This window comes from Canis lupus, chromosome 14 (assembly GCF_048164855.1).
Source record: "Canis lupus baileyi chromosome 14, mCanLup2.hap1, whole genome shotgun sequence".
In the NCBI taxonomy this organism is placed as follows: Eukaryota; Metazoa; Chordata; class Mammalia; order Carnivora; family Canidae; genus Canis; species Canis lupus.
In genome coordinates, this window is record NC_132851.1 from 50,312,146 (window position 1) to 50,334,603 (window position 22,458).

General features: G+C 38.0%; 1 long non-coding RNA gene across 2 annotated transcripts; it reads right to left on the reverse strand.

Annotated features, from left to right (window-relative positions):
• Window positions 1–9,355: 9,355 nt before the first annotated feature.
• Window positions 9,356–21,836, reverse strand: LOC140604103 (uncharacterized). Of its 2 annotated transcripts, XR_012007138.1 has the most exons (3): window positions 21,535–21,663; window positions 11,607–11,675; window positions 9,356–10,143 (listed from the first exon to the last, which is right to left on the reverse strand). It is a non-coding gene; the product is annotated as an uncharacterized lncRNA (long non-coding RNA). The 2 variants fall into 2 exon arrangements; XR_012007139.1 differs by lacking the exons at window positions 9,356–10,143; window positions 11,607–11,675 and adding an exon at window positions 16,422–17,023 and having other exon boundaries at window positions 21,535–21,836.
• Window positions 21,837–22,458: the final 622 nt, after the last annotated feature.

Sequence of the window (22,458 nt, forward strand, 5' to 3'; positions counted from 1 at the left end):
CTAGAGCAGAAACCCACAAGCTGAAACATACACAGAAACCAGTGTCCAGATAGGGAAAACTAAACCATAATTGACAAATTGCTTGAGGCTGAGTGTAGGTAAGTGAGAAATAATCCCACCACCACATTACTAAAAGCCTATTTACAGCAGTTCCTTTTACCTAGCACATCTGGCTAGCAAGGAAAAAAATCATAAGACATATTAAAGGCAAAAATAAATTATTTTAAAAGATTTTATTTATTCACAAAAAGACACAGAGAAAAGCAGATATAGGCAGAGAGAGAAGCAGTCTCCCTGCAGGGAGCCTGATGAGGGACTCGATCCCAGGACTCTGGGATCACACCCTGAGCCAAAGGCAGACGCTCAACCACTGAGTCACTCAGGTGCTCCCCCCCCCAAAAAAAAAACAATTTAAAGAGACATAGCAAACATCAGAACAAAACTCAGATATGACAGAATTTTTCAAATGATCAGAGCAGCAGTTTAAAATAACTATAATTAATATGATAAATGCTCTCATGGATAAAGTAGAGTGCAGGCAAGAACAGATGGGCAACATAAGCAAAGATGGAAATTCTTTTTAAAAACCCACAGGAGGGGATCCCTGGGTTGCTCAACGGTTTAGCGCCTGCCTCTGGCCCAGGGCGCGATCCTGGAGTCCCAGGATCGAGTCCCGCATCAGGCTCCCGACATGGAGCCTGCTTCTCCCTCTGCCTGTGTCTCTGCCTCTCTCTCTCTGTCTGTGACTTAAATAAATAAATAATAAATAAAAAAATATTAAAAAAAAAAACAATTGAGAAATTCCTTGAGTTAGTCTGACACCAAACCACAGGTCCAGGAAGCTATTCCAGAAAACAAGCGGGATGAATGCCCCAAAAGCCATACCTACACATAATCATTTTCAAGCCTCAGAAAATGAAAGATTTTTTTAAAACCCTGAAATAAGCCAGAGTAAAAAAAAAGACTTCACTTCTAGAGGAATAAGGATAAAAATGACATTCAATTTCTCAGAAACCAGACAAGCAAGAAGAGAGTGGAGTGAAATATTTAAAGTATTGAGAGAAAAAAACCCACCAACCTAGAATTCTATACCCTGTGAAATTATCCTTCAAAAGTGAAGGCAAGATAGACTCTCTCCGATGAGCAAAAATTGGAATTTGTTGCCAGTATACTTGTCTTGCAGCAAATATTAAAAGAACTTGAGGTACCTGGGTGGCTTAGTTGGGTAAGCATCCAGCTCTTGATTTCAGCTCAGGTCATGATCTAAGGGTTGTGAGATTGAGGCCCACATCAGACTCTGCACTCTGTGCGGAGTCTGCTTGAGATTCTATCCCTCTCCTTGCCCTCCAACTCATGTACTCACTCTTTCTCAAATAATAAATCTTTAAAAAAAAAAAACTTTTAGAAGGAACATGGTATAGGTGAGAAATTCAAAAATCTACATAAAGAAAGGAAGAACACCAGAGGAGGAATACATGAAGGTAAAATAAAAACTTATTTTTTCTTGTTCTTAACTGATGTAACAGTTTGTTCAAAATAATAGCAACAATGTATTCAATTATTTGTGTGTGTGTATACATATATATATATATGCTTAATGTATAAGTGAAATGAATGAAGGCATGTCTCTGTGTCACAATAACTTTAGGAATATTTCAATCTTTTTCATTGTGTTTGTTATGGTGAACTATGATCAGTGATTATAACTCACTGAAAGCTCAGATGATGGTTAGCATCTTTCAGCAGTAAAGTATTCTTGAAGGTATATACATTATTTTTCTAGACATAATGTTATTGCACACTTAAAACTACAGTAGAGTATAAACATCACTTTTATATACACTGGGAAGCCAAAAATTCATTTGACTCACTTTATTGTGATATTTGTTTTATTACAGTGATCTGAAACAAAACCTGCAATGTCCCCAAGGTATGCCTATATGTGTTGTCTACAGGAAATCCAATTTAAATATAAAGACATATATAGATTAAAAGTAAGTGGACAAAAGAAGCACCTGGCTGGCTCAGTTGGTGGAACATGTGACTCTTGGTCTTGGGGTTGTGAGTTCAAGCCCCATGTTGGGTGTAGAGACTACCTAAAATCATTAGAGGTTCCTGGTTGGTTCAGTCAGTTAGGTGTCTATCTTAGGTTTGGGTCATGGTCCCAGGGTCCTGGGGTCAAGCCCAGAGTCAAGCTCCCTGCTTGGTGGGGAGCCTGCTTCTCCCTCTCCCTCTGACTCTCCTCCCATTCATGCTTGCTCACTCTCTCTCTAAAGAATAAATTTAAAAACACTTTAAAAAAATATTTGAAAAGTAAATAGATGAGAGACACATCATGCTAACATTAATCAAAGCAGAAGTAAATATATTAATTTCAGACAGCAAACTGCAGAGTAAGGAAAGTTATCAGGGATAAAGGGCATTTTATAATGACAAGTCAATTCTCCAACAAGACCTAAAAATCCTTGACATGTATACATATAACAACAAAGCATTAAAATTCATGAGGCAAAAAGTGAGAGAACTGCAAGGAGAAATAGATGACTCCACTCTTAAAGTTGGAGACTTAAACCCACCCCTATTAGAAATGGACAGATCCAACGGCAGAAAAACAAAGTCATAACTGAACTCAACATCATCAATCAATTGGATATAATGGACGTCTTTAGACCACTTCGGCAACAACAGAATGCACATTTTTCTCAAGGTCATATGGAACATTCACCAAGATAGACCACATTCTGCACCCTAAAGTATGCCTTGATAATTTTTTTAAAAAAATAGAAATGATATAGTGTCTGCCCTCAGAACAAAATGGAATTAAGCTAAAAATATTGGAAAGATAGGTAAGTCCTAAAATACTCGGGAGTGAAAAATTCAGTCCAATCCCAGTCAAAGTCACAATTGTTTCAGTTTGGTTTTATTCCCATGGGAAAGTACAATCACTTCAACAATTTGACACTATCTAGTAAAGTTAAAGATGCGTGTAACTTATGACTCAGCACTTCATTCTCAAACTGGTGCTCCACAGCAATAGATCTCACCCCTAACTACTATGGTATGCTTGTAAAATACCGATGTCTGGGCCCCAGCTCCAGATATTACATTTCAATTCAGTGTGAAACCTAGGCACCTGTATCATTTAAAAGCATCCCAGTGATTCTGGTACTCGGTGAGTATTGAGAATCACTGCGATCAAGAAACTCACTTACTTGGGCATTAGTACAGTCTTAACAGACACCTTAACAACACTGTTCGTAGTAGCAGAAAAACTACAAACAACCCAAATGTCCATCAACAGTAGAATTAAAGTATATTCATTCAATGAAATGCCAATGTGGCAGTGCAAATGAGTGAATCTTAGCTCCACACAACTGTATACATAAGCACCAGGAAAATAATGTCAGATGAAAAAAGTGAGTCATGGAAGAATGCATACAATATAATTCTATTAATATAAAATTCAAAAGCCTTCAAAATTAAACACTATATTGTTTAGTCAGAAATACGGTAAAATTGAAGAAAAGCAGGGGAAAAATGGCAAAATTCTGGAGAGATGACTGAGGGACAGGAAGGGAAGAATTGGTATCTGGCAGGTACGCTTAGGATTCTAAAGGCATATCATAATGTTCTTAAACTGGGCAGTGGTACGTGGATTTTATTGTATCATGATTCTTTATCCCTTACATATATACCTTATAAATCTTTTGTCAGTTCAAACATTTAACTTAAAAACTTTAAATCAGATTTGTATGTTGTCCATCTTTATTGATATACAATAAAACCTGAACATTTAAAGGTAACGATTTGGAGCCAAAGGAAACCCAGTGACTTGATCAAGGTCCAAGGCAAGTATTAACAGAATTGATACTCCATATGACACCCAACTCCCTCTCAAAGTTCTGGACTTTCTTTTTCTCTACTATGAACAGGAATGATACAGATACAAAAATACATCACATCTAAGGACCAAACACTGTCTAATATCTCCAACTGGCAGGCAAAAGCCATGGATGACTCCCACCAGCCATAGTTTTCTGGACTTTAAAGATCTATACTACTCTTTGTTAGAAGAGAAAGACAGAAAGGAACACTGAACTCCTAAATAAAATACTGAAAATGATCATTTAAAGAATGACTATAGGTTAAAAAGAACTGAGAAAGTAAAAATATCAATACCGGGTTGAATATGTAATAGAGTGGTGTCCAGGAAGTAAGATTATGAATCCTGGAGTTCATCTGCTTTGGGATCCTCTGCATCTTTGCTTTTCAAACTTTAATATACATATGACTCAACAGGTTTTGTGTGGTCCGAGATTCTGCTTTTTTTCTTTCAAATTTTTATTTAAATTCTAGTAACCATGTGGTGTAATATTGGTTTTGTTTTCAATTCAGGAGTAGAATTTAGTGGTTCATTACTTACATCTAATACCCACTCCCCTCAAAATAAGATTCTGCTATTCTAACAGGATCCCAAGTAACATCAATGCTGCCGCTCTGTAGGCCACAGTTTGAACTACTAAGCTTTACAATGTAGAGTTATACCGTGGATATCCGCTGAACAAACCAAGATTATTTGTGCTTTTCTTCCTTGGGAGAAAGCTAACATTAAGGCCATGGTTTTATTTATTTATTTTTATTTTTTAAATTTTTTTTTTATTTATTTATGATAGACACAGAGAGAGAGAGAGAGAGAGAGAGAGAGGCAGAGACACAGGCAGAGGGAGAAGCAGGCTCCATGCAGGGAGCCCGACATGGGACTCAATCCTGGGTCTCCAGGATCCCGCCCTGGACCAAAGGTGGCGCCAAACCGCTAAGCCACCCAGGCTGCCCTAAGGCCATGGTTTTAAGAGTTCTCAGGTTGCTAAATTTGGTGACACTGTGCTATAATACCGAAATGCCTAAGCGAGTATAGTACTGAGTGCAATTTAGGACTAATTCACGCTTTTAAGAGGACAGGGGAGCAGTCAAATGGCAGTGAGGTAGATGGAAAGAAGGAGAAGAAAATATGAAAAAGGGATGCTTGGGTGGCTCAGTGGTTGAGCGCCTGCCTTCGGCCCAAGGCATGGTCCTAGAGTCCCAGGATCAAGTCCCACGTCAGGCTCCCTGCATGGAGCCTGCTTCTCTCTCTGCCTATGTGTCTGCCTCTCTCTTGTGTCTCTCATGAATAAATAAACGAAAATCTTTTTAAAAAGAAAATATGAGAAAGATGGGGAAAGCAGTTACTTCAAGGCAATGACAAATACAGCAAGCAAGACAAAGCAACCATACATCTATGAGCAAATTGCTTGTCCAACAACCTTAAGAAAGTAGCTTCTCTGAGATCAGCATCTCAATTAATTTAACTTGTCTATGCAAGATGGTGGGTCTTTCTAGAAGTTAAATAGTTGCCCAGTTGGCTAGAGGAAAGAGTAGTGGAGAAGAAATTAAGAAAGTGAAGTGATGTGCCCTAATTGGAATTTTATACTTGCCTCTATTTAAAGTCTTTCCTGATCTTTTTTTTTTTTTCTTTCCTGATCTTCTTTAATTTAAATTACTGCCCTGTAATTCTCTGAGAAGAACCTATTCTTTTCTTCATGGCATTTACTGTAATTTAAAATCTATCTGTCTTTTTACTTCTTCTATCTTGTTTCCCCTGCTTAGTCAAGTTTTATGACGAGGATCAAGACCGTTTTGTTTACAAGTATCCATCTACCACATATAAGTACTTAAGAAACACAGAGCTTAAAAAGTAAAAAGTAAAAAAAAAAAAAAAAAAAAAAGTAAAAAGTGAATAGGTAAAGCCTGAATTGTTAATTCATGGAGGGAGGAAACTGTCACTCATATTTCTTTACTATTCTCTTCAATATAAAGAGCACAACCATACTCTCAAATGTCAGTCCCACTAGGGCAGAGACTGCCTGCTTTGTTCAGTGAGTGAACTCAATGCCGAATACACCGCCTTGCCCTAAGTGCTCACTAACTAGATGTTGAAGATTAATACCCATTTGAGATACTGAGTGAAGGAATTATAAGGAAATTGACTCACAAGACATAGAAAAATTGTGCTTTACTCAGCTTTTACTTTAAATACATAGGGTCTTGCAAATATAGTAGTATAAATTTAACAAATGCTTGATAAGTTGAATTTAATTCATGGAAGACCTGTTAAACAAAATCAAATCAAGTAAATTTAGAGATCTAATTAGCTTTATTAAATCATTCATGAATCATACAGCATCCTATCTAAGAAGTGGTGGGGGGAGCTCTAAAGGGCTACAGAAAGGGAAAGGTTTTTAAAGGCAAGTCAAGGAGGTCACAAATGGGGAAAAAAAAAGGATTATTTCATGTGAAGTTACCTTCATTTGAGGACAAAAGAGTTTTAGTAGGTGGATTACCTCATCTCCCTTTGGGGGCCAAAGAGGGTCCACATGATGGATTCCTTTTTAGTGCTGACCAGAAAATTCCTGGCTGGTTAGTTTATATCCCTGGTACAAGGGGATAAAGGGTGTTAAAACTGAATTTAGATACTGTCTTGGTTTGCTGGTTTGTGACACCATCTGGGGGCCTGTGGTTTATTTTTTAACAACCTAAATGAACGATACCTTCTATAGAATTCACATAAGCTCTCTTCAGGAGGAGAGTTTTCTAGACCTACTTCTGTAAATTTCTCAGATAGCCACTGTGGGCTGTGGGGTCTTCCTACTTGTCCTTGCTAACAGAGCTCTACTTTTTACAGGGTAGGAACATACCAAACAAAGGCAAAAAATCAAGATTGGCATAAACCATTGGATCCCAACTTGCTTTTTATTAAAATCACTGGGGAAATGTTTAAAACTGATACCCCATGCCAGACAAATAAGTAAGAATTTCCAAAGGTGGGGCCTAGGTTTTTTACAAATCCCCTGGATGATTATAATGGGCAGCCAGCATTGCACTGGTCCAAGGTAGCCATGACAATCCTGTTCTCCTTTGCCTATGTTTGGTTTAGAGGTTATGCCCAGTTCTGGTCACTGAAGTAGAAGAGAAAATCTGCTAAGAAGTCCTTTAAAAGATTTTTACCTTGATAAGCAATGTATAAGATATACAGGATTTTTCCTTTTACATCTTCTTCTGTCTTACATACTAAGACATGATATGAGATCATTAGAGCTACAGTCATGAAGAGGCATGGCTGACACACTCAGATGACAGAGCACAAAAAGCAAGAATCTGGGGGTGCCTCAGTAGCTTAGTCAGTTGAGCCTCTGTTGGTTTGGGCTCAAGTCATGATCTCAGGGTCATGGGATCGAGCTCCGCATAGGGCTCTGTGCTTGGCATGGAGTCTATTTGTTGCTCTCCCTCTGCCCCTACTGCTCCTCACTCTCTTTCTCTGTCTCTGTCTCTCTGTCTCTGTCTCTCTCTCTTGCAAATAAGTAAATAAATAAAACCCTAGGGCAGCCTGGTGGCTCAGTGGTTTAGCACTTACCTTCAGCCCAGGGCATGATCCCGGAGACCCGGGATCGAGTCCCACATCGGGCTTTCTGCATGGAGCCTGCTTCTCCCTCTGCCTGTGTCTCTGGCTTTCTGTGTGTCTCTCATGAATAAATAAATAAAATCTTTTTTAAAAAATAAAATAAAATCCTAAGAAAAAAAAAAGCAAGAGTCTGCTTAACTCCAAATCTCCCCAACTTTCTTGTTACTTGAAATGATTCAATGTCTTCCTTGGTTACGCCACAGTTATTCTGTGACTTGCATTTAATTACCTTTCTATTCCTACTTATAATATAACCGTTATTCATTCTTTCATTCATAAAATGCATTCATTTGTCAAAATAAGATGCATAACAGTTAAGGGCATGAGCTTTGCAATCAGACAGCCCCATAAAGTTTAAGTCCCAGCCCTATTTACCTGTTACTAGTTTCATATCTTTCTAAGGTTTGTTCCCTCTTCTATAAAAATAATGGTGCCTACTCTATCATTTCTTCATGAGAATTAAATAAAATAATATGCGGAAAGCACTTAGCGCAGTGCCTGGCACTACACTCAATCAATGATAGCCATTGCTGTTACATGCATGCTCTGTACCAGAAGTTTCCTCTTTTTCATTAAGTTAAAAAAAGAAAAGCATACCCATTCCAAATGATATTCAGTAATGCATTTGATCATTAAATACTACCTCAGAACTTTCCCAGGTACATTAATCCTAATTCAACATCCTGCTATTCACAATTTATACTTTAGAATTTTCACATACCTCTCTGAGTATGCGATTTATAACAGAATAGTGATTTGTTTGTTTTCTGGAAGCACTATATGCAAAGAAAAACATATTCAAACATCAGTAGTCTGGCTCTATTCATTTGCAATTAAAATGAGAAGACGAAATGTGGTAGCAGACATTCTATTGCCAATTAGAAGACCAGTATTTCATTTCATGAATGTTTCTGTAACCTTGATTTTACTAACCAAGAGGAGTATTAAGTTATTCTTTTTGCACTAGATGAACTGGCACATTAATTTTCAAGTCATGTGCCCACTTAGTACTTTAGGGCTAAGTAGAGAACAGAAGATGTGCCTTTGTCTGGGAAGGGAGGATGAACTAAGTCTTACTGGATTAATATGCAAATGTCCACATGAGCATTCTGAAGTGAGAGGTATTAGGTTGGTTTCTTGTGTCCAAAATGAGGAGAAAGATAGGAAGATTATACTGAGGAATCAAAGAAAAATGTAGATCACAGAATGATATGTGTGCATGAATAGCAAAAATGTAAAAATAACATATAGAGAAGAGTAGAAAGTATAGGTGCAATTATCTGCAATTTGGGGGGATTGGGTTTAATTTCTTTAATGGTCATCTGTATGTTACTATTAATCATTAGAGTTTTCTATTCAACATTCATTGCATAAGAGCTCAAACATAGGATGAAAAAATTCTTGCCCAAACTTTCACACTAATTACTGTGTGACTCTAGGCAAGTGATTTAACATTTGGGGGTCTTGAGCACAATCATGATCCTTTTGTCTTTTGCAGATGATTTTTAATAACAATATGTGCAAAAAGGCTTGAGAGTTCTTGTGGAAGAAATTTTACATTATTTTGTTAGAATTTAACATGTCTTGCATTTGCCATAATTTTTTTAAAGGCTTTTATCTTTGAATGGTTTTTCTAGTCCAATAGCTCTAATTCGGTTACCTCCCAGGCTTTGCCAAGTTGTAACTAAGCCAATATTGATTCTCTGCAACTACTTTGAGCTCAACACTGACCAGTCGATATTATAGCACTTAGAGAAAGAGAACTTTCTAAAAGGATTTCTAAGTGGAATAATACAACATTTAATCCAAAACATTATGTGATTTCATAAGAAAGTTTGTAGGTCATGAAATTTAATTTGAAAAAATCTTTAAGTGGTATGTATTAAAATTTACTTATTATAACTTGGAATTTTATAAACCAAATTTACTTTGAATTAACTATAGCTATGAATGTACTACTTCCAACTTGTGTTCATAATAATTCATTTCCATATTTGTTTATTCAGGAGGTAGGTATAGTCTGATGTAAGATTGACCAAACCATAAAATTCATCACAGTGAACAGGTCTGTAAATAGAAGGGGGGGGACAGTTAATGAGAGTATAATCAATACTCAGTTACTAATGAAGACTGAAATGATGTGCCTCTCCATCCTAATAAGAATGGTCATTTCTCTGCTTCTTCTCCAGATCCCTCTGCTTGAAAAATCCTATTACTCTTCATCAGGGGGTAAACAATTTAACAAGATACTTTAGAAACAAATTCAACTATTGCTCATTCCATATTACGGTAGAATCATCTGGATCTTGGTCACTATCCATCACAGTCGCTGTGCTCTAGAAGGATTACGCAGATGACTGTACTTGGTTCAACCAGATTCTGTCTCTGCCAGGAATCTGAATCTTGAGAATGACACCTGGGTAGAAGGAAGGCCCTTGGAGTTAAATGTTCCAATTGTCATATCAAAGAGGCCATATATAAACATTTCTAAAAATCCCCAGAGTTCTGGTTTTTCTTTCTCCCAAGGTTAAGGTGGTTCTGTTTTCCTTTGATTCTGCGAATCAGCCAATATTCTTCCCGTATTGAGGGCAGGACATGGTAGGGAGCACTCCTGTTAGTTTCTATAGCTTGCAATCAAAGATCCCCAGCTGAAGCAGATAAAACACATATATACACAAAATCAAAAACACTGTATAAGACAATAAGTGACAGATGCCAAGTGAATGATACAGACAGTAAGTGTTGTAATAATTCAGAGGAGCTAGATACATCTATAGTCTGATAAAGTCCAGGCAAGGAAGATTTTGTAAAGGAAATGGGACAGATGTCATTGAGTTACTGCCACCTACCCGTTGGACAACATCCATGAAGATCAATGATAGTATAGCATTGAACTAAGGGCTCAGATCCTGAAGCCTGAGAGAATTGGGCTCAAATCCTGGCTCTGTTTGGTTATATGATCGTGTTCGAGTGAGTTAGCCTCTTCTTGCCTCAGTATGCTTTATTTGTAAAATGGAAATAGTAGTACTCCTCTCACAAGTTCATTGTAAGGATTAAATCAAATAACATTTGTAAAATGTTTAGCACAATGCTGATAAGCACTCGATTTTAAGAAGAAATGAATCAATCATGTATTTCTTGGCAATGGTTGAGAAATCAAACTCAGCTCTCCTGAGTGAATGGATGAAATAGAGCAACATAATTGGTCCAAGAAAATGACAACACATAAAAAGGATCCGTTCCTTTTTCCCACTACCCACCCTACTTCGCTCCACACATGCACATATTATTTCAGGCTAGAGGGAGTTTCACAAGGTCTTTGACTGGTAAGCCATTATCCACTATTAAAAGTCTCTAATAACTTGCTAATGTTGTTTCATCAACCTTTAGTAACCTGTGAGATAAGCATTATTGTCACCATCAGCCATAGAGAGGCACAGGAAGTAAAATATCTTAATTCAAACAATTTAGAAGATTAAGAAGTTGATTTTTTATTAATTTGATGTTCTCCCTGCTTTGTAAAGCCTATTTTCCTTCTATACTCCAAACAAGACTAAGAAGGCAACTATTTTAATATTTCTTTCCATTAGGAAATATTTCAGGATTTTCCAACAAAAATTACTTTAGCTTTCCTAAAGAGAAAAACTACTAAACTTTCAGGTCCTTGAGGGAGATGTAGGCCAATGAATAAAATACATGCATAGGTGACATGCTAGAAGTAGGTGGAGACGAAGTAACTGATTCTAGCTGGGATACATTTAGGGAGTCTTTCTTCATAAGTTTTTTTGCTTCTACTCTGTATAATTCATTCTACTCACAGAAACCTAAATTACATTTTAAAACGTGAACAAATCACACAGATTTCCTCACTTGTACCTTTTATCCCAGTTGCGATAGCTATGTAACAACCTGACTGTTGGGGAAAAAACACTTTTTTATGCTCGTGAATTCTGTGAGGAATTCAGACAGAGCACAGCAGAGATGACTTGTCTCTGCTCCATGATGTTTGGAAGTTTAGCTGCTGCACTCAGAGGTTGGAGCTGGAATCATTTGAGGACTCGCCCTCTCATTTGACTGGGTGGCTGGTGCTATTGGCTGGGAACCTCAGTACCTGTCCACAGGAACCCTTCCAGGTGATCTCTCTGTGAAAACGAGTTTGCATTTCATCACAGTATGGTAGCTAGGTTCCAAGGGAAAATGTCCAGAGAGAGAGAGAGAGACAAAGAGACAGAGTAAAACTATTTTTTACAACCTACATGCTTTCACTCCTATCATACTCTATTGGTCAGAAAAGTGGTAAACCCCATGCTAGACTCAAGTTGAGGTGACATAAACCCCACCTCGCAATGGGAGAGTTGCAGTCACTTTATAAGAGGAATGTGTGAATGAGATTTATACCGGGGCAGCTGTCTTTGGAGAATTCAATCTGCTACACTTTTCAACAGCTCCTGTGCTCTCAGTAAAATTCAAACTCCTTGAATGGTCTATAAGGCCCTGTGTAGTCTGGATTCCCAGCTACCCCTCTGAACTCGTCTCCTTCCTCTCTCTCTCTCTCATTTCCTGTACTCTAGTCACACTTTTTTTACTGTTCCATGAGCCGCTTAAACTAAACTTTTCTTTTCCCTAAAACACTCCAACCCCAGATCTTTATAAGCCTGCTTCCTTGACATTCAGGTTTCAGCTCATATGCCACTCCTCAGACAGGCCTTCCCGGCCAGCTCTCCTCTGCCCATTATTCCCTGTCACATTACCCCATCTCATTTTCTTAGTTACCTGTAAAACCTGAAGTTAAACTATTCACTTACTTGTTTATTCATTTATTTTCTATCTCCCACCCACATTCCCCACTGAGAGGAGGGTCTTTGCCTGTCTCCCCTCTGGTAACCATCAGTTTGTCATCTACAACTTAGAGTCTGTTTCTTGATTTGCCTCTCTTTTATTATTTTCCCTTTGCTTGTTTGAATTGTTTCTTAAATTCCACATATAAGTGAAATCATATGGTTTATGTCTTTCTCTGACTGAGTTATTTCGCTTAGCATTATATTCTGTAGCTCTATCCATGTCATTGCAAATGGCAAGATTTTTTCTTTTTTATGGCTGAAAAATATCCCATTGTACTTATATAACACATTTTCTTTATCCATTCTTCTATCAGTAGATACTTGGGCTGCTTTCATAGATAATGCTGCTATAAACATAGCAGTGCATGTATCCCTTTGAATTAGTGTTTTTATACCCACTAGTGTAATTTTGATTCATACTCTATGTGTAACCTTTTGAGGAACTATCAAACTGTTTTCCAAAGCAACTAAACTGTTTTACATTCCCACCAGCAATGTATGAGGTTCCAATTTTTTCATGTCCCTGTCAACATTTATTATCTGTCTTTTGGATTATACCCATCCTGGTGAATATGAGGTTGTATTTCATTATATGTCCATATGGATGTTTGTCCATTCCTGATAAATAATGATGTTGAGCATCTTTTTGAGGTACTTACTGGCCATTTGTATATCTTCTTAGAGAAATATCTATCCCAAACTTTTGCCTATTTTTAGTTTAGTTTATCTTTTTAAGTCATAACGGTTCTTTACAAATCTTGAATGTAAGTCCCATATCAGATATATTATATGCAAAATTTTTCTCCCATTCTTCAGGTTGTTTTTTCACTTCATTGGTGATGTTGTTCATAACACAAAATATCTTCTTTTAATACAATTCAATTCATCTTTTTTTTTCTTTTGTTACTTGTGTTTTTGGTGTTGTATCTAAGAAACCATTGTCTAACAAGCAAATGTGTTTATATTTCAGGAAAATTAAATAGAAGAAAAATATAACAATGATGAGGGGAAGCCATATAATAAAGTCATGGGAGAATGAAAGCCTCAGGCAAGGTGTTTTCAAAATTCAGTGTGTCTGGAAGCAGAGGGAGAGGGGGTTGTCTACAGTGCCCAGAACATGCAGGGATTATACACAGAGGAGAGGTGGAGATTTGAGTCATTACCATGGGAATAATAGCTGAATTCACAGAACCCCAGTGTAGTGAGCAAAAAGGGAAGAGTCCTGAGGCCAGAACCCTAGGAAACACCAACATTTAATGGGATTAGGAAAGAAAAGGAGCTCACAATAGAAGCTGACCAAAGTGGTGAGGGAAGGTCAAGAGATGTGTGTCACAAGAATCAAGAGAGGAACAATTTTCAGAAAGAAAGTTATGATCAACTGTGTCCAATAGGGTAGTGTCTAATGATGGTTAATAAGACAAGGACTGAAAAAAAATCTACTCAATTTGGCATTTGGTAGGTCATTGCTGACCTTGGTCAAAGCATTTCAGTACTTTAGTAGCAGAGAGGAAGCCTGATTGTGGTAGAATTGAGTACAAATAGGAGATAAAGGACAGGTTTACAATATAGAAGGACTACTCTTTGCAGAAGCTTGATTATGAAGAAAGGAAGAATAATGTCCCAGATAGGAACCCAGCTGGTTCAAAGCTGGGACTTTATTAAAGTGATCTTGAGTTTGTATACCCATCAGAATTCAGTGCAGGAAATAAAAATACATTCCAGGTATTTCAAAAAGAAAGGAATTTAATTCATGAAATTATGTGCTTATAAACAATGGAAGGTTCAGGGGGCCAGAAGTCAGAGGGCCACCAATGACTTTCAGCTTCAAGATCACATCACTACAGCAGCAATCCACGGCTTCCACCGCTGCTACCACATAGCCTTCCTACTCTGAGATGGGGAGGAGACAGGTACGGGTTCATATAACTATAGATGTGGATGCAGAAAGTGGAAGTTTGCTCCTTGCAGTGGCAACCCAAACACATCTTGGTTAGAAAGAGAGCCCTATTTTCTAGATGGCCAGTAGTTTGTAGTTAACTTTGAGCACACTGTGTGAAACACTACGGTTGGAATGTGTTAGTTTAATTCTTATAACAAGCTCACTTAGTGAGGTCAAACAGTTTTCCTAAGGCCATGCTGCTAAGAAATGATGAAACAATTCCATCCCAGGTCCATCTATCTTCACATGTGCTTCCATGACAATGCAAGGACATAGATGTCTGCCATCTACCCATGTGGGACACAGCAGGGAAGAAGGGCTTCTATCCTCAACTGGTCTTCCAAGAAATTGGTTTGGAATCCTCCAAAATGACCTGGGGAAGAACCCCATTATCATTTCTGGAAATAAAGCATAAACTGTGTCTTGTTTCTTATTCATGCACAAATAATCTGTTCATCAGATTGCTATGTCTCTTCCCTATTTTAATCAGACTGCCAAAATTATTTCTTTTTTAATTTAAGAATCATATCACTGCCTTTTAAAACACCAATGACTCCAATAGATTAATCACCAGCACATTCCATTTTACCTTAACACATTAGATAGCAGAGGCTGTATTGGCTATACTCTAGGACACATCAAAAATAAAATAAGCATGAAAGCTTTGGACATTATTGCTATGGTATCAAATATTCACATAAAAGCACAAAAGCCTTGATAAAATGTCTTGTCATCATCCAATCTTCATTATTCAGTAAAATAAGCATGAGGATGCATTTAAAAGAACACTGTAAATAAATTAAGCTATGTTCTATTTTAATTAGACGTAATCCTATCAAGAAAGCTCAAAAAAATGACTAAGCATCTTTACAAATTTATGTAACAGTAAATTTTTTCTTAAAGATATTTTATGTAATCTATATTATTGATAATTCATTATTCAATTATTTATTCATTCATCAAGCATTTACTGGTGATGTCTGGTGTTATAGAGACAAGCTCAAAATGCCCATAGTGTAATACGGAAAATGTAAAAAAGATTCAACCAGACAGCTTACAGTCATGATCTTTAGGGAAAAGAGTAAAACAAGGGCCAGGTCAAGGAAAATATTAGAAGTTTGTTGGGAACTTTTCACAACTATATTGTTTGAATTCCTCTATAAGCATATACTGGTTGATAATTTTAAATATGGTAAAATGTATATGTTAGTTAATAAGGTAAATATCATAGAAATTATCAGCATGATTTTTCTCTTTTGCTTTTCCTAGCACATATTTTTCCTGGTTTACACAAGATACCAACCAATCTCAGAAGGATTTTAAGAGATTTGTTATAGAATGAGAACACTGATTGCTTACTGGGTGCTAGGCACTGTTTTAAACAATTTACATAATACGAAGAGAAAGATCAAATTAATATTCAGCTTTTGACCTTCAAATAAGATTGTGCAGCCGAACAATAGCCTCAAAAGATAGGTTATTGAATCGGGAGGGATTGCCTAAAATCTTTTATTAAGCTTCATTCCACATCCATTAGAAACCAGGTCTGAATGACTTGGTTCAGATTACATTTCTTTCCTTGAGAAGACACCCAGTTGAGGAGCTCTAACTACCCTGTGGTAGAAGGAGAGTGTGTTACCAAGGAAGTGAGGATGAAGCCATTCCTCTTCAGCCCCAGAATTCTGGGATGAAGAGAGTAAGACAGAAACACAGCAGTCAGACACCTGTCCCGAGTATGTAGTATGGAACTGGGGCAGGCATCAAGGGCAAAAAGAGATCCTTCTCCCTCTTTCCCTGTCTGAGACTCTGAGACAAGACCTCATTGCAGGTTGCCTCATGTCAACCCAAGTAGGGCCAGTACAGCCAGGCAGAGAAAAGTCATGAGATTTAACTTTAGAGTCACCTATACAATGCAAAGAGCAACCAAGTGGACAAGAGTAGAAGAGGTTCCCAAGGACCACAGTCTTCCCCTCAGCCACAAGGTCAGGCAACTCCACATCTCCCCATAAGCATACATGCAGTTAGCATCTTGGAACTTAAAGGGTGAGAAATCTAACAAACTAAACTTATTCTCTAAAACAGACTAATATCGCCTTTTAAAGGGAGTGTTTAAATTATTGGATCAGATTAAATTTAAATCAGGAAGGATATAAATGCTCATTGTTTTTATTCCTCATCAGCAGGTGAGGATGGAGGAAGAAGGCTGGATTCATTAACAAAGGGACTACAACTTCTCTGTATTTTGGAGATGAGGTGTGAGTTAAGTTCACAATCCTGCTAAATAAATTTAAAAATGAATTACAATACAGAATATTAAATGCTATGAAAAAAAGCATAGGGTGCAATGGGAGCTCTACACAGCAAAACTAATTGCTGTATTGGATCAGACTCATAGAGCATCCAGCCCCTGATTTGGTCTTTCTAGTGAAACCTCATGCACTGAGTGCTAGCGTGGGGAGCATGACTGATTTTGACTTCACATTGCATCAACTGGAAAATTAAGGGTATTTCTTGAAATACCACCAGCTTCTTATAATATCCCACTACGTATTTGGCATCCATCGATTTCTCCAACTCTTCTTGAACATTTTTATACATCTGCACCGTCTTTCAGAGGCCTTTAAGTCTCTGTAGAGGATATGTCTGAAACTTCTGTTTGTTAACATCCAATTTCAAGGAGTTAGGAAGAACGAGGTGAGGCAGGGTCTGTGTATCAGAATCTTCCTCTTCAGATGGTTTTCCCTAACCCTGAGAAAGGAAAAAGAAGCCAAAGTATATGTTCGAAGTTTAGATGGTACATATGGTTGGCTCAGAATGGCTCAAAGCATAAATTTTATTTCCTCACATGCAGCTCTTCCTCTCGCCCCTAGAAATAACTCCAGTATAACCCATGACTTTTTTGGTGTCTCTGAAGTAGAATAATTCCATGGTTGGTAATTAAAATATCTAGTTCCCAGATGTAAACAAAACTTTAACAAACTCCTCCTCTGCCCTGCTACTGGGACTATCTGCAACTTTCCTTCCTGTAGACATTTCTAGACAGGCCCCTTTCCTGTTAAGGTTTAGTTACTAGACCACAGACATCCCTTTAGGTTATTTAAACAGAAGGGGCCTTACAACCAGGTTATAGGAGGCTGACAAAAATTGTTTGGAAAGGCTAAAGGAAGACACTGTAGGCAAAGCTTCTAGAAGCAGCTACTAATGCCAGGATCACATCTCCCTTGTGGTCAGAAAAGCTTTCACTGGCAGGATGAAATCTCTCTTGATTTGAGATGAAGACATAAGCTCTCCAAAAATTCCTGGATCACTTTTAACAATCCGTTACACCACTAATAAAACACTAATTTGGTTTGGGAATGAATCATAACTGATTCAGGCCTTCTTTACTCTTGAGATGGACATGGAACCCGGTTCTGGCCAACCAGGGGAACTCTATTAGCGGACTCTGGGCGACATTTTTCTCCCTGATGAGAAAGAGGCCTTTGAGGCAAAAATCTCTTTTTTTTTTTTTTTTTCCACATCATGCAATCCTACTCCTCTCCTCTCACTTCTTGTATTTGGGTGTTTTGCTTGCAGACCTCTTTCTTAGTTGTGGCAGCCATTCCACAATGAGGCAAAAGGCCTGAGGCTAAAAGCCATCCACTGAGAAGAGAGAATGTGGTTGGATGAGAAGTGATCAGATCCTTGATGGCATCGCTGAACTGCACACCAAACTAGAACCTGCTACTGTCAGGTATCTTGTCAAGTGAGACCACGAAATGCTTTGATTATTTAACCAATTATTAGTCAGGCATTCTGGTACTTATAGCCAAATACATGTCGACCAAGACACAGGCTGAATCTCTAGAACTTGTGTAAGTTCTGAGAGAGGATGAGAGAGCCAGTGTGAGCCTAGGGAAAAGATGCAAATGCAGCCAAGTCAGCAAGTAGGTACTTTCATGTTTCTGCAGAGTTAGGACTCCTGAGCAAGTTTCACCAAGAACCTGGATTAAAGAGCAAGCCTTAGAAGTTAAAATATGCCTATGGCTATGAAGTTAAAATATAGTGAGAGAATGGAGAGATTTACCTCCTAGACATATGTATTTACCTTTCAAAGTGGGGCACAACCTGAAATCAAGGGGACATCTAGGAGGTATAGACCAGGAGAGGCTTGTCTTCTCTCCTGGAGACATTCACAGTTCATCCTTGGACAATATGGATTTGAACTATGCAGGTTGACTTACATGCAGATATTTATTCAATACTGTACTGTAAATGCACTGTAAATGTATTTTCTCTTACAATTTTCTTAATATTTTCTCTACTAATTTTGTTGTAAGAATACAATATATAATACATATAACATGCAAAATATGTGTTAATAGATTTTATGTTATCAGTAAGGCTTCTTGTCAACGGTAGGCTACTAGTATTAAGGCAGTCAAAAATTATATGTGGATTTTCAACTGTGCAGGGGATGCACACCGCAACTCTCCATGTGGTTCAAAGGTCAAACATATTTACATTCCCAAAGGTAAGAACCCAGGACCTTTCCCTTTCCTTTCCAAGGAGAATGAGTATACCACAGGCAGCAAACATTTCTCTCCCTTTCTCGGAGGGGAAGGGTGAGAGCTGTCCCTGTCATATATAAACTCTCAAATCTTGGGGGATCCCTGGGTGGCTCAGTGGTTTAGCGCCTGCCTTCTGCCCAGGCGTGATCCTGGAGTCCCGGGATCGAGTCTCACATTGGGCTCCCTGCATGGGGTCTGCTTCTCCCTCTGCCTGTGTCTCTGCCTCTCACATGAATAAATAAATAAAATCTTAAAAAAAAAAAAAACTCTCAAATCCTTAATTTAGAGATGCTTACTCTCCCGCAGTGTAGAACCCAGACATATTGGGTAACATCTGGCTTTCATCTTATCTCTCTGGGGGGAGAGGGGTAAGGGAACCCATAGTTATTGATGTAAGTAATAATAATTTTGATCTCTGCTCCAAAGACTCATATTTGCCTTCAAGATAATATAAGTAAATATAGGTATTAAATATTGAATCAATCATAGAAAGAAGCTTGTGTATGGTTCTTTACTGGTGAATATGTGACTCAGTTATAAAAAGGCTAATGTGATACTAGATTGTGTTGATACACATTGAATGTGCTATGCTAGATATATCAACAGAAACAAATATATCCCAGTCCTCGGCCCTAATCTGATACAATAATTTCTGGGTATAAATTTGATAAGAAAACAGAGAAACTAGAGTGTTTCTACTCCAGACATTAGTTAAGTTATAGGTTTGGAGACCATGTCAGGTGAGCAAAGGTTGAAGGATCTGGGGCATTCTGAAGGGTCATTATATATATAAGGGAGAAGATTCACTTTCTTTTAATTGCTCAGAAAAAATTGCTCATGCTCAAGGAAAAACAGATTTTGGCTTCATATAAAGAATTTTTCCAACAAAACTTTTAGCAATGCAATGAGCTGCTTTGAAAAGCAGTGAGTTCTCTTGTTGTTGGAAGTAGCTACAGGGTAGCTGGGGTGGCCATCTGTTAGAGAGATTGCACAGAAATCTGGGTTTATGTGGGAGGCTGGTCTAATTAATCTTTCGGGACCCTGGCAACTCTATTCCTCCAAAAGTTTAATTGATCATCATCTGAATATCCTCTTTTTTGACCATCGTCCTATGGAGTTCCTTCCCTTGATAGAATTATTTTAACTTCCAGACTTGAAGCCAACACTCTTATCACTTACTTTGTGACTCTTGGCAAATTGATCTCATCAGTATAATGGAGATATCAAAACCTCCTATTTCATAGGGTTATTATGGTGATTAAATGCTATAAAGCATGCACAGCACTTAGAATATAACCTAACATATACTCAATACATAATGACTAATATTAATTTATTCAAATCTTTGCTTATTGTCTTTTTCTACCTTTTACTTGACTACCTCCTCATCCTTCACACCTCCATTAGTTTTCATTTACATGCCTCTTATTTTCAGTGAGTTTGAGTCCCTGTTTATGCTGGTAAAGAGCCATGGGATGAATTACATATTCATACCTTTGCTCATTTTAAAATTATTTTCTTGGGCAGCCCTGGTGGCGCAGCGGTTTAGCACCGCCTGCAGCCCAGGGTGTGATCTTGGAGACCCGGGATTGAGTCCCACGTCAGGCTCCTTGCATGGAGCCTGCTTCTCCCTCTGCCTGTGTCTTTGCCTCTCTCTCTCTAGCTTTGTCACTATGAATAAATAAATAAATAATCTTTTAAAAACAAAATTATTTTCTTACTATGTTCTAATATATGCTAGTCATTATACTGCTGAGTTACAGGAGTTTTTTATATATTAGGTCTATGATAATAGTTGTATTTTTCCCAGCTATCCTTTGTCTTCTGACCATAGAAATTTTCATGTGCAAAAAAAAAGTTTTTAAAAATATATATTAGTATTTATCAGTCTTTTCTTTTTCTTTTTTCAGTCTTTTCATTCATACAGAGCCCCTATCTTATCTCTATTCTTACTGACTCCAAATGCTGATTAAAGGGCATAATCCCTTGCAGTAGCATTATGCAATGAAAAGTTCTGATGTCTTTGAGGATGCACAAAAGAAACTGCTATGTCATTAAAATGATTTAGCATTGTGCTTTTAAAAGGACACTTTCTTGGAAATAATTTTCTAGTGTCTCTGCTGCTAAAGAATAGCTTCTCATAACATCTGATTACTTACAAAGCTTGAGTATTTTTTGTAGCCAAGTCACTTCAAAGGCTCCACTGCAAGGCTCCAGACAGACGGGAACTACTGTAACCATTATCCTTATCTGCCAGTAAAAATCAGGTTGCCAGCCAAACCACACACCTGTGGTAATAGGGAAACTGAGTCCCTGCTGCTTAAATAAAAGGACGTGAATTCATGCTGACATTTTAGTCCTATCTCTGGGCCAGGCACTGAAGGGAGGCAACTGTGTTATATTGGACTCGGTGTCAGAAGATCCACTTCATTCAGTTCTGTTCAATTCAATTCACACTTCCTGATCTTTTATTAAGGGCCAGTCACTCTGCTTGGTTTTGAGGACAAAGATCTGTGTAGTATAAGGAGCTCATAGTGTAACAGGGGAAATGGGATAATCAATACTCACAGATAAATGGGATAATCTATAGTCACGGAAGAGTTAATGATATCCAGATATACTGAATATGTTTTGAAAATACAGAGAAGAAACCTGAAGACACCTCAATTTATCTCTGTTAAGTTTCTCCTAAACATTATCTGTACATACCTAGTTGTTTCCTGTGAGTTATTTTTATTCACAACACTTTTGACATCAGATGAAAGGTTTTTTGCCTCCTGACACCAAATACAGTATCTTTTCCAAAGCCACTTTTCCAAGTGTTCCAGAATTCAACTGAGTTCTGACTCTAACCACCCAGAGTTACTGCAGATTCCACAAGTTAAGACTGTACAAGAATGGGTGCCTACATGGTTCAGTTGGTTGGGCGACTGACTCTTGGTTTCTACTCAGGTAAAGATCTCATGGGTCCTGGGATCAAGTGGGGGATGGGGACTTGAAGATGCTCTTCCTCTGCCCCTCCCCCACCTGTGCACTCTCTGAAATAAATAAACAAATCTTTTTTTTTTTTTAAATAAACAAATCTTAAAAAAAAGAAAAAAGACTCTATAAGACTGTTCCTACTTCAGATGCAATTCACAAGTCCCTGGCCTCCTGTACTTCTGATGGACCATGACCTCTCTCGGGTTAGATGATTTTTAGAATGATTTACAGAACTCAGAAAGACACTTTACTTACTACTACCAGCTTATTATAAAGGATATAACTCAGGAACAGCCAAGTAGAAGAGATGCACAGGGCAAGGAAGGGGGAAGGGGCATGGAACTTCCAAAGCCTTCCAGACATGCCACCTTCCCAACACTTTGATGCATGATGTGTTCACCAATCTGGAAATCTGGATCCTGTCGTTCAGGGCTTTTACAGTGATTCCATCACATACGCATGATCGTTCTGTTCTCCTGAGCACCCACACTAAATGTTAGGAATAAAGGGAGTGTGGTGGGCTAAATGGGAGCCCTCTAAGAGATATGTATATGTGTGCAGTGACCTTGACCTGAGGCCCTGGAGTCCAGCAGTGAGACCGACTCTGGTCTTTCATGTCCCCTGGAGCAAAACAGCCCGTAACATCAGTGT